Genomic DNA, 12472 nt, shown 5'->3' on the forward strand with positions numbered 1-12472 from the left:
AGATTCATAGCCAACCCGAGGCTGAGCTCCAGGAATCTAGCTGGAAAGGGAGGAAGGATTGTATGAGTAAGGAGGGTCAAGATCATGATGGGGAGGTCTGCAGAGACAACTGAATCAGGCTCGTGGGAACTCACCAACTCTAGATGGAGAGCTGTGGAGCCTGCATAGGACCTAACTGGGCCTGCTGCAAATGAAGACAGTTGTGTAGCTTGGTGTGTTTGAGGAGCCCGGGCAGTGGGATTAGGATCTATCCCTGGTGCATGAGTTGGCTTTTTGGAGCTCATTCCCTATGCTGGGATGCCTTGCTCATCCTTGACGAAATGGGGAGGGGCTTGGTCCTGCCTCAGCTGAATGTACCAGGCTTTGTAGACTCCCCATGTAGACTTACCATTTTGGAGGAGTGGATGGGGGTGGAGTGGGGGTGGGGAGGTGGCAGGGAGAGCAGGAGGGGTGATGGGAGGGGCAATTGTGGCTGGTACATAAATTTAAAAAAATAAAGCATGGTGAAATCCAGCAGCCCTCACATTCCAGTGTGTCTTAGTAGATATCACTCCTTTCCCAACAGTCAAAAGGTTCAAAGACAACACAACATACAGTATCCACACTCTGTGTATTTTTCATCTTTATGTGGCTTATAATATAATATATATGTATATATATTTCATTTTTAAGGATTTTATTTTAAAACTATATTTTTTATTTGACTATTTTTTTCTCTTCTCACTCCTGAGCACATTTTAAAAGACAGTGTGACCCTTTTAGAGGCTCTCTTTGTCTGAATCTGTCCTTATTGTGCATCTGTAACCTTTTTTTGTCTGCATGAGCAAAATCCAAACTGTTGTGAAACTTTGATCAAGGTGTGCTGGTGGCTGGCTCCTCCCCAACTTGGTTCCCTGAGAACTTAGCCTTACTGTGGAGGTACCTGTGGGAGCCATGGTTACCTCACCAACTCTGGGGAGTTTTGGGGTCCACACTGCCACCAAGTAGTGAGCTGCCCAGTTTTTGATGCTAATGCTAAGTCAGGAAGCCATCTCTTAAAGGATCTGTGCCTCTGTTCACTGCTAGAAAGCAGAGCTTACTCAAGAAAAAACGGTTACCAAGAAGCCGAGTTTGACTCCATTCATGTACGCCTAGAATCCTTTTCCAAGTTCTCTCAGGTTTCTCAAGGAAATTCAGGCCCCACATTGGGCACTATTTGTAAGCTGAAGATCCCCCTACCCCATGTTCCGAAATAATCAACACAGAAACTTTTTTAATTTAATTTTTTATTTTTATTAAGAAATTTTCTATTCATTTTACATACCAACCACAGATCTCTCTCTCCTCCTTCCTCCTACCCCACTGCCTTCCTCCCCAACCCACACCCATTCCCACCTCCTCCAAGGCAAGGTCTCCCATGGGGCCAGCAGAGCCTGGTACGTTTAGTTGTGGCAGGTCCAAGCCCCCCTCCCCCTGACCCCTGCACCAAGGCTGCACAAGGTGTCCCACCATAGTCACTGGGCTCCCAAAACCTGGCTCATGCACCAGGGATGGTTCCAATCTCACTGCCTGAGGGCCCCCCAAACAGTTCAAGCTAAACAAATGTCTTGCCTATCCACAGGGCCTAGTCCACTCCCATGGGGGCTCCACAGCTACTGGTCCACAGTTCATGAGTTTCCACCAGTTTGGCTGGCCATCTCTGTACATTCTGTACGTTTTACCATTATGTTCAACACAGAAACTTAACATGAATTACAAATACTCGGCCAGTAGTTCAGGCTTGATAATATCTAACTCGTACTCTTAAATGAACCAATATTTCTTATCTATGCTTTGCTTAGTATCTTGTTACCTTATTTTTTACATGTCCTGCTTTCTCTGCATCTAGCAGCAGCTCTCTCCGACACCACCCTTCTTCATCCCATCTTCATCTTCATTCTGAGTTTGGCTTTCCTGCCTAACTTGCCTGTACAGCTATTGGTCAGTCAGCTTGTTTATTAAACCTATCATAGCCATATATATTCCCACAGGTTTATTTCTCAGCACAGGCCAGGACCATACTGACCCCTCAGTGCCCAGGGTACTCTGCCCCAGGCCTGTGTCCATGTATATCTTTGCCCAGCTGTCTGTCCATGTGCTGAGCAGCACCATACAAACTTCTCAGTGCCTGGGGTACTCTGCCCCAGGCCTATATGTGTGTATACCTTCACCCAGCTGTCTGCTGATGCGCTGGACCATACTGACTCCTCAGTGCCTGGGGTACTCTGCCCAGTCCTTTGTGTGTGTGTGTGTGTGTGTGTGTGTGTGTGTGTGTGTGTGTGTGTGTGTGTGTCTGTGTGTGTGTGTCTGTGTGTGTGTGTGTTTGTGTGTCTGTGTGTGTTTGTGTCTTCGCCCCATCAGTTCGTTTTGGAGCAGGGCCATGTTTTCTCTTCTTTCTCAGAGCCTAGGGCAGAGGGCCTCCAGATCTTCCTTCATGCATGTGTTTTCATGGCTCGTTCCTCTCATTCCTCCCATGCAGCCCGTGGAGGTCCGACAGAGGCTGTTTCCAGCTCAGCTGGATCTAGAAACAGAATAAGTTTCATCAGGAGACATGGATGAGGTTTTGACCAAGTTTTTTTTTTTACAATGTTTGATATTCCCCAGACAGATCCAGGTGAGGTGACCACCCTCGGTCCCATCCCTGCTACCTTGTGTTTGGGGAAAGTTTCTGCTGGTTTTGATTCTTTTTCTGTGTCTTGTCTCAAGCTGGGAACAACACTTCTTAGGGCACTGAGCTCTTCCCTCTTGGGGCAATTCTCCTGCTTGTCACCAGCAACCTTCACATCTGCTCCCCAGTAAAAGGACCAAAGCAGATGATGTACTACGTCTCACATGACTGTCTTTCTAAGAATATTCCTAAGAAGTGCTCAGTTATTCCTTCTCACCACTGGGCTTAAGTCTGTGGGAGCAGCTCTGTGAGGGACTCATGAGAAAGGGACAAGGTACTCGGATGGAGACATAGCAGATAAATGAAGAGTTATTAATAAAACACTCAGTTCTGAGGCGGGGGAAACACAACGAAGGTTTAGGTCAGGTCATGTGGGCAATGAGGCCAGGGACACAGGTCAGGAGCAAGTAGAGGGTGAAAAAGATCCCAAAGCCTCCATGGACTGCCAGGTACAGAACTCAGTGCCAAAATGGCCTGGGGCAACTGGAGGAGGAGGGGAGTGGGCTCTGGGTAAGAAGAGGTAATCAGAGAAAGTGTGATTGAAGGATGTAGCCAGGGAGGTGGGCTCTTGACGCTCTAGGCAGGACACACAGGACAATCCCAATGCATGAACAATGAGAGAATGTGGTCATCACATCTAGTGATGAGCAAAGGCTATGACGTCACTGCAGAGGCTCCTGGGAAGACAACTGGAGGAAAAAATAGTTTACAAACCAATGCCTACAGAAGAGGAGAAAGAGCTCAGAATTCATTGACTGGAACACACAGGAGTCCCACAGACCTCAGGGGGCAAACAGAGGTGGCCGGAAGCAATGGCAACGTGATAGTACAAGATGGGAACAGGAAAGTGAGTGCTGCACATGTGTGAGTCTGTGGCCCTCGTGTTCTAAGGAGAGGTGATGCCCAAGTGTCCAGGCCTTTTAGCCCTACGAATGTCTACCATAGTCATAGGGAGGACTGCAAGGCCCACCCTCTGCATCTTGAGTACTCACACAAAAATATTTGAAATGCAGGCCAAAACCGGATCACAAGCCCATATCCCTCATCACTCACTAGGTCTGAGGCTCCCAGATGGACAGGCAGTGCTCTAACCTCCTTTGCCTGGTACCCGATCGCACCTCACGTGTGAAGAGCACAGGCTGCAAATGTCGTGAAAGTAAGTTCTGTGCTCACCTCCCAGCTCCACGGTGAGCAGAGCAAAGGCAGAGTCAACTCTGTTCTCACGGCACATGGGCCCTTTAAAGTGTGACTGACAGGACAGAAGGAAACCTGCATGTGGTTGCACATGTATGCACAGACCAGAAAGAGATGTTCTTCTCTAGCACTCATGGACCCAATCTCTAAGACTCATGTCTGCAGGTTTGTGCCACGGGCCCATGAGAAAGTTGTGCCCCACCAAGTAGATCCCTCTATCACGGGTCAGCATCCCAAAGCCAGACTTTGATGGACACAGTTGACTAGAGTGAGCACCACAAAGGAGACAGGAGGGAGCAGATGTTCTGGCAAAGATCCATTTGAATGGCGGAGCCTCCAGCACGCACGGCAGCGTCCACAGCCAGCGCTGCTCACCCTAGTGCATTGAAAGGAAAAGCATCTCTACCCACACAGATCTCAGCCTCTTCTCTGTTCCCTCAGCCTCTGAAGCACAAGGTGACCTGGCTGCTCCTGGTCCCTCACTGCATCCCACAGGGATGTGTTGACTTTACCCCATTCTCCTCCTCCCTCTTCAGGGTCCTTACATCCCAATGTACCATAACTGCTATATTTGTCAAGAAGAATAGATGCTGGTTCCCACATTCCTGCCTGTGCCAGATGAAGCCAAACTGCCTCTCATAAGATCAACTTCAATTTTCCTCTGGTTCATAGACTATCAATGGAGTTTTCTAAATGCCAACATACAACAATTTAGAAAACCAATTATGAGGCTAGAGAGATGGCTCAGCAGTTTAGACCTGAGTTGAGGTCTCAGCACCCATTTCAGGCATTTCATGACTACCTGTGATCTCAGCTCCAGGGATGGGATCCAACACACAGTTCTGACCTCCACAGGCACTGCACACATGTGGCATGCACTCACAGGGTACACACACACACACACACACACACACACACACACACACAGAGAGAGAGAGAGAGAGAGAGGGAGGGAGGGAGAGAGAGAGAGAGAGAGAGAGAGAGAGAGAGAGAGAGAGAGAGAGAAAATTTAAAAAAATGAAACATCAAAAATGTACTCAAGTATTTCTCACAGCATTTTGTCTACATACCCTTTTGTTGCCCTATGATGAGAAGTCAGAGGTTTTGGCCACTCTCCCTAAAGTTGCTACCCTTGAGATCTGGTCTCATTCACAGAGGTCATGGGGCTTCTGCACTTCCTGATGTCTGTATTATAAACTGCTGCCCACTAGATTTACGTGAAAATTTAGGGCTGAACTTCAGTCCTCACAAGCACGTTCCTAGCTCCTGTCTTCTGGATGTGAAAAAGAACATCCGGAGGTTTGGTGATACCTGATTTATAAAAAGACTAATGCAGCTGAGTGGTGGTGGCATGCCTTTAATCCCAGCACTCGGGAGGCAGAGGCAGGCAGATCTGTGTGAGTTCAAGGTCAGCCTGGTCTCCAAAGTGAGTTCTAGGAAAGGTGCAAAGCTACACAGAAAAAACCTGTCTCGAAAAACCAAAAAAAAAAAAAAAAAAAAAAAGACTAATGCTTTTGCATCCCATGTCTATGCCATCAGACATACAAAATGGTTTTTAGGGCTTCACAGATTTTTTTTCATTCAGTGATGCATGTTCATTGTCTTTTCTCCAATGTATATATGAGACTCTCCACAAAAGACAACATGTAATAACTAAAATTCTAATAAATGCAAGAACAGAGAGGACCAGGAGACAGGAAAGCAAACTTGACTGGGTTTGACCATTTAGATAATAACAAACTATTTTAAAATCTTGGGCAGATAGCACAGGCGTTACTTTCTCCCTGGAACACACTATCTTCCTGTGTTGAAGGATGACAAGGGACAAAGTATTAAAGAGAAGTTGAATCCTGTGTTGATGCTTAGACAACACAGTATGGGATGGAATGTCACTCTAGACGAGCGTGGAACTGCAGCCCTCTGCTCCAGTGACGCAGGCGGAGCACAGCTTCCACACACCTGAAAACCACGACCTGACTCTCCCAGCCCTTTGCCGCCCCTAACGGAGGTGCAAACTCTCCACTTCTGGGTCCTTTCCCATTGAACCTGACCAGGGATGCATTATTTACCACTCCTGTATTCTGTATTTCTCAAGCTGACCACATCACTCTTTGAGTCTGTAGTGTATGGAATAAAGTGAGTACAGAAAATAACTTACACATACACTATTGTCTCTAGCAGGGGAAGCCACACTGCTTCACTAAAGGACCACCTCAGCTTTCCTTTCATTCATATCATTCAATAGAATTAAGATGGGTATTAAAATACATTTGTAAATCCTGTGGTTGTAGTTGTACTGATGACTACATAATGTACACTTAACATAGCAAAAAATATTATAAAACATCATATACTTATGAAATGCAAAATAATATATGACTACTCTAAATAATTCAAAATAATTACAGAAACAATCTCCCTTAGACCAGGAAAATACTGAAATAAGTATTATAATTAAAAGAGATTTCAGCTGGGCAGTGGTAGAGCACGCCTTTAATCCCAGCACTCGGGAGGCAGAGCCAGGTGGATCTCTGTGAGTTTGAGGCCAGCCTGGGCTACCAAGTGAGTTCCAGGAGAGGCGCAAAGCTACACAGAGAAACCCTGTCTCGAAAAACCAAAAAAAAAAGAGATTTCTATCACTTCTTCGGGCCATTTTCAAACCAGGACAATTGGCACTATTTTAAACATCAGTCAAACTGCTTTTCTCCACTGCAGATCAAATTCTATATATTGCATTATTAACCAAACATGCTTTTATTCTTAATTGCTTTTATATTATTATTATTAATACAATTATCATTATACCCGGGTAGGTACATGAAGTATGTGTTAGAGTACATGCCATGGCACATGTGTGGGGTTCAGAAGACAACTTGGAGCAGATGATTCTCTCCTTTCAACTTTATGGAGGTTGCAACTCATGTCACAGGTTATAAAAGGCAAGTACATTTACTAAGGAAGCCATCTCACCAGACCTAGCATAGACAATTTGAATCTTGATAGAGTATACATTGTTTTAGAAAAAGGAACATACCACCAAGCATATGATGCAATCATACTGAAGTATTCACTCTTTGTGATATAGTGATAGCTTATTGGAGAGTGGGTAATTCATTATTACACTTAAAAACCGACTATTACGTATCATTTATTCCTCCTTCTGGTTTTCTTTTACAATGAAATCATTTGTATTCACTGCATAAAGTATCTGTCCAGGTTCAGACCAGCAAACTGACATTAAGGTGAGCAAGAATGATGATTTGGAACGTGATCAACACCATGGCTTGGACAAAGTTCCAAATGAGAATTTTCACAAGAGTGAGGCATTGGGTAAATACTGAGTGCTACTCTGAGTAGTTATCTATTTCTGCCCCAGGGTGTGTAGCTCGCACAGCCTCACAACTTCTAGATGACACTTACACTGCCTTGACCTATCACTAAAGCATCTTCCCATTCCTAAATGCACTAGAACAGGGTAAGGGGTGATCTGGTACTCACAGGGTGTGTTTCTCCCAAATCGTGAGCCTCGACACTGTATCACCATTGGTTCTTTCTATGTGCTGTGGACATCACCACAGTGATGAGATCAGGGTTCCTGCAGCAATGACTACCCTGGCATATGTTACCTCAATCTCTACCTTATCATATGCATTCATATTGGATTTGGAAATCCAGAAATTTACACAGACTACAAAATCTCTTGTATGACAATTAATGATCTCAGATCCTAATAATGAGCCCAGATAGCGATATTTAGAGCCACAGAATTTGGAACTCTGTGTGGGATTCCCCTCTCAGCCCTCTCACCTAAAAGCAACACAGGTTTGGGTTCATTCATCATTGTGTCTCCTTGATTCCACCCAGGGGATGTGAATAACTAAAGACATACTGTAGTGCTGTTCCCGAGTGACTCAATGAACACAAGGCATGTGGTGTAAATGCTGAGGAAGGTTAGTTATTGGCAGAATGTGCTGCCACAGACCTCACAACTTAGTTGGTTCATAGACACATAAACCCACAGGTAACACATTCTCAAGCAATTGTTCTTCTGGAACATAACCATGCTTTTTGTGAAAGTGTTCATTTTTAATTTCACATGGACTTGGCTTGGACAGAGTTGTAGAAAGGTTTAAAAATAGTTCCTAATTTGGCCTGAGTGCATCCTCAGAATCTACTTCTAACATAGGCCACCATTATTCTCCAGAATGTTGTAGATTCCTAACTATGGCTATTATATCCTGTTTGAATGAGAACTCACAAACACTGAGTAGACTGAAATTCTACTGAAGGTCTGCTATGGCTACAGAAAATTGACCATCATACATTATTAATGCCTCACAAATACGAGGGCTACTATGTTTAGCCACTGGCCAACTCATAGGAAAGGCCAGTTTATCAAGGCAAGCACTGCATCTCCTGAGCTACCAACACAGCCCTCAAAAGGGGCATAAAGTCTGACAGGTTTACCGAATGGAGTTTTTATGTTCAGTTTCTAAGTCATTAGACATGCACAATAAATCTCAGGAGTTTGTTAATGTGATACATGTTCCTTCTGTCTGCATTCTCTATACCATAGGTGATATATGTTCCTCCCCTCTGCATCTGCCATACCATAAGTGATATATGTTCCTTCCATCTCCATCCTCTATACCATAAGAGATATATGTTCCTTCCGTCTGCATCCTCTATACCATATGTGATACATGTTCCTTCCATCTACATCCTCTATACCATATGTGATATATGTTCCTCCCCTCTGCATTTCCCTATACCATGGGTGATATATGTTCCTTCTGTTTCAGTAAGAAGTGGCACGTGGAAAATAACTAAAATACATAATACTGAAAACTGTCAGGTCAAGGACACAGGAGAAAATGGGATTCAGTCTGAGGAACTAAATAAGGATAAACAGAAACACAACAATGTCTTTGTACTCAGATGCTTTTGAGGAAGATGAAATAGAAGGAATAAATGAAGAAGTGAGTCTTCTTTTTTACAATCCACATTCATGACATGATGTGGATAATTCATACAAGACCATAAACTGATGACTTTGTGTTCTAGTTTGAATGTAAAATGTCCCCCATAGCTTTGTGTGTTTAAACATGTAGTATGGAGCTGGTGGTGTTGTTTGGGAAGGGTTTGGATCCTTTAAAGGTGGAGTATCCTTGGGTGAAGGGAGGTTCTGGGAAGACCCCATTCCTACCTCAGTTAACTCTCTGCCTTCTGATTGTGGATGTGAATGCAATGTTAATGTTGTTGTTTGCTTTTGCTCTTTTGAGGGGTCCATCACCCAGTTCCCAAATAAATCACACACAATGGTGTATTCTTAATTATAAATGGCTAGCCTTAGCTTGGCTTGTTTATAACCAGCTTTTCTTAAATTAAATTAACCCATCTATTGTAGCAAAAATCTTAAAAGGTCTTATTAATAAAAACAAACCCAGGAGCCAGGTATTGGGGTGAATGCTGAAAAGATCAGAGAAGCAGAACAAGCCACATCCAACCTCACCTTGACAATTCCTCAGCTGATCTTGTTTCCTCAGACTGAAAGCCTCTGTGTCCTCATGCGAATAGATCTCATTCAAACTGCTGCTAAAAGCTAAAAGCTTAATCAGCTCTAGTTCCTGGTCCTCATGCCTTATGTACCTTTCTGCTTCCTGCCATCACTTCCTGGGATTAAAGGCATGTATATATATCACCATGCCTGGCTGTTTCCAGTGTGGCTTTGAACTCACAGAGATCCAAACGGATCTCTGCCTCCAGAATGCTAGGATTAATCCCATGTGCTACCACTGCCTAAACCTATGTTTAATATAGTAGCTATTCTGTTTTCTGACCCGCAGATAAGTTTATTGGGGTACACAATATGTCAACAACAGTCTATCTTTTGGCTCTGGGCTTTTATGCTTCTCTATTTCTGTCTGTCTGTCTGTCTTACTCTGTTGCTAGTTGTGCAGCTGGGGGACTGGCCCCTTGCATCGTTCTCTCCTTGTTCTCCTGCTCATTCTTCTTTTTCTCGCAGATTTCTCCTTCTATTTATGATCTCTGCCTGCCAGCCCCCCCCCCATTTCTCTCTCCTACCTAGCTGTTCAGCTCTTTATTAGACCATCAGGTGTTTTAGACAGACAAAGTAACACAACCTCACAGAGTTAAACAAATGCAACATAAAAGATTGCAAACCACCTTTGCATCATTAAACAAATGTTCCAGAGAATAAACAAAAGTAACACACCCTAAAATAATATTCGACAAGATGTTACTGTTGTCCCCTGTACCTACAGCCCTCCCTCCCCTGCCAACATCCATGTCTCCACCAACATGATGCAGTGATCCACTTGACAATAAGCCACAATAAACCCTTCCTCCATCAACCTGTTTCATGTCACTGATTTTATCACAGCAATGAGAAAAGGAGATGAAATACGATGATTCAGGAATAGACCCTGGCTGATACTTCTGTCCACTGAAGGACCCTTGAGTGGACTTTCTTCCCCTGCCTTCCAAGAAAGGAAGAACTTGATTGCTGCTAGATTGTTCATTGGATCTGACCTGGAATGCCTTTACCTACCACTAACAAGTTCAGCATTTTGCAGGTTGGTCTCTCTACCCAAGTCATTATCAATGTTGTCCTCATCCATTCCATTGAAATCTGGATGAAAGTCAGGAGAGAGATGGATCTGACCAGGAATGACCTACCACCACCAACATCATTGCTTTGAAGGCTGTTCTCCTTACCCAAGTCATCCTCAGAGTCATCCTCATCACTATCATTGATACATGGAAGTCAGTGGAGAGGTGGATGTGGCCAGGTATACCATTACCTACTACTACCAAGAGCATCACTTTGAAGGTTGTTCTCCTTACCAAAGTCATCTTCATTGTTGTCCTCCTCCTTATCATCGATGTCTGGAAGGAAGAAAGTGGAGAGAGTGAGTGAATGACTCATACCTCAGTGACTGTAGTAGGTGAAGCCTTGCTACCTTACACAAGAACAAACTCAGCATTTCTTTGGTTCACATCACTCACTGAGAACCACAATAGACATTCTACTCATGAGATAAAGTAACACTTCACATATTAAAAATACTGCAAAATATGTTCATTCTTTTTACAGAGGAGATACCATCTTATTTGCAGCTACTGTTAATAACAAACTAGGGACTTGAGAGATGGCTCAGTGGTTAAAAGCACTGCTCTTCCCGAGGACTAGGGTTTGATTCCCAGTACCAACACAGTGGTTCACTACCATGTGTAATTCCAATTCTTGGTGATCCAATGCCCTCTCTGGCCTCCACTGGTACTAGGCAACACGTGTACCAACATACATGGCAGGTCAAATACCTTCAAATTGCTTAAATCTAAAGCACAAACTATTGAATTTCCACAGTACCGTCATAAGTGCTACAGGACTTTTCGACTTTTTGCATGGTCTTTTTTTGAGGTATGTCACTCTGTTCAGGAACCTTGGTACTTCTGAAACCCATTTTTTTCTGTGTAGCAGAAACTAGAATGCATCACAGCAAAAATAGGTTTGGTGAATCATAAAATAAAAGGAAAATTAGTCTTTGTTCTATGATAAACATTTGATCTCATTGCTGATTTGTAAGCACATTGTTTTAATTCAGAATGTCACTTCTGGAAGATCAAGGACATCAGTGAACATTTAAAGCACATCCAACATGGTCAGTGTATGGAAGATCTCAATCCAGGTAGATGAGACAGTATTGACAGAAGAGCATTTGACTGAGTGTGCAGAATGGCCAGCATCCAAAATAATTTTATGTACTAATACTGCGTGTGTGTGTGTGTGTGTGTGTGTGTGTGTGTGTGTGTACCATGTCATGGGTGTGGGTTCAGAGGACAGCTTTGTGGAATTTCTTCTCTCTTCATGTAATCTGGGAATCAAACACGTTGGGTTTGTTTGTTTGTTTATCTATGAGTGCCTGTATGGATGTATGTGCACCACTTCCATGCCTGAAAACATCACCTTCTCCACCATGCCTTGGCCAAAATCCACTGTATCACTGCAACGGAAGCCAAAGTTGTTTTCTTCCATTGTGATTCTGGTGTTTTATTATGGTAACAACAAAACAACTAATACAGAAAACAGTGCCAGAAAGATGGGTTATTGCTGTGACGGACCTGATCATGTTGCTTGGGGGAGGATTATGGAAATGTGGTGTTTTGACACAGAAGATCCACTGAATGCTCAAAACTGAATAAGCTTACATGTAGAAATTTGGAAAACAAGAATGGTGAAAGGAAGGTAGACAAGCGAGTCTTGGCTTGTGGAGGGGGAGAGGGCAGCCACGTCTCTTGGGAACTGCTTGTGAGAAGTTTGGGTTAAGAATCTGTGAAGTGAAACCTTCTGTCCTTTACTGGGACAATGGCTACTGGGTATCCAGGACTGGGAAATCAGATGACTAGGGGACCAGCATCACAGACACAAGCTCTTCTTAGAACTATTTCCTTCACATCCGCACACAGAAGCTCTGGCTCAGAGCGGGGCCAGGCCGCATCCCAAGCTGGCACCCAAACTTGGTGATGTGTCGGGGTCTCCTATGTGCTACTTGCTATGGTGGCAGAAAA

At 43.9% G+C, this 12472-nt stretch overlaps 1 long non-coding RNA gene across 1 annotated transcript; it reads right to left on the reverse strand.

Moving 5' to 3' along the window:
• Nucleotides 1-1248: 1248 nt before the first annotated feature.
• On the reverse strand, nt 1249-10809 carry LOC143274205 (uncharacterized). The gene is made up of 2 exons (XR_013052651.1): nt 10748-10809; nt 1249-2539 (listed from the first exon to the last, which is right to left on the reverse strand). It is a non-coding gene; the product is annotated as an uncharacterized LOC143274205 (long non-coding RNA).
• Nucleotides 10810-12472: the final 1663 nt, after the last annotated feature.

This window comes from Peromyscus maniculatus, chromosome 7 (assembly GCF_049852395.1).
Source record: "Peromyscus maniculatus bairdii isolate BWxNUB_F1_BW_parent chromosome 7, HU_Pman_BW_mat_3.1, whole genome shotgun sequence".
In the NCBI taxonomy this organism is placed as follows: domain Eukaryota; kingdom Metazoa; phylum Chordata; class Mammalia; order Rodentia; family Cricetidae; genus Peromyscus; species Peromyscus maniculatus.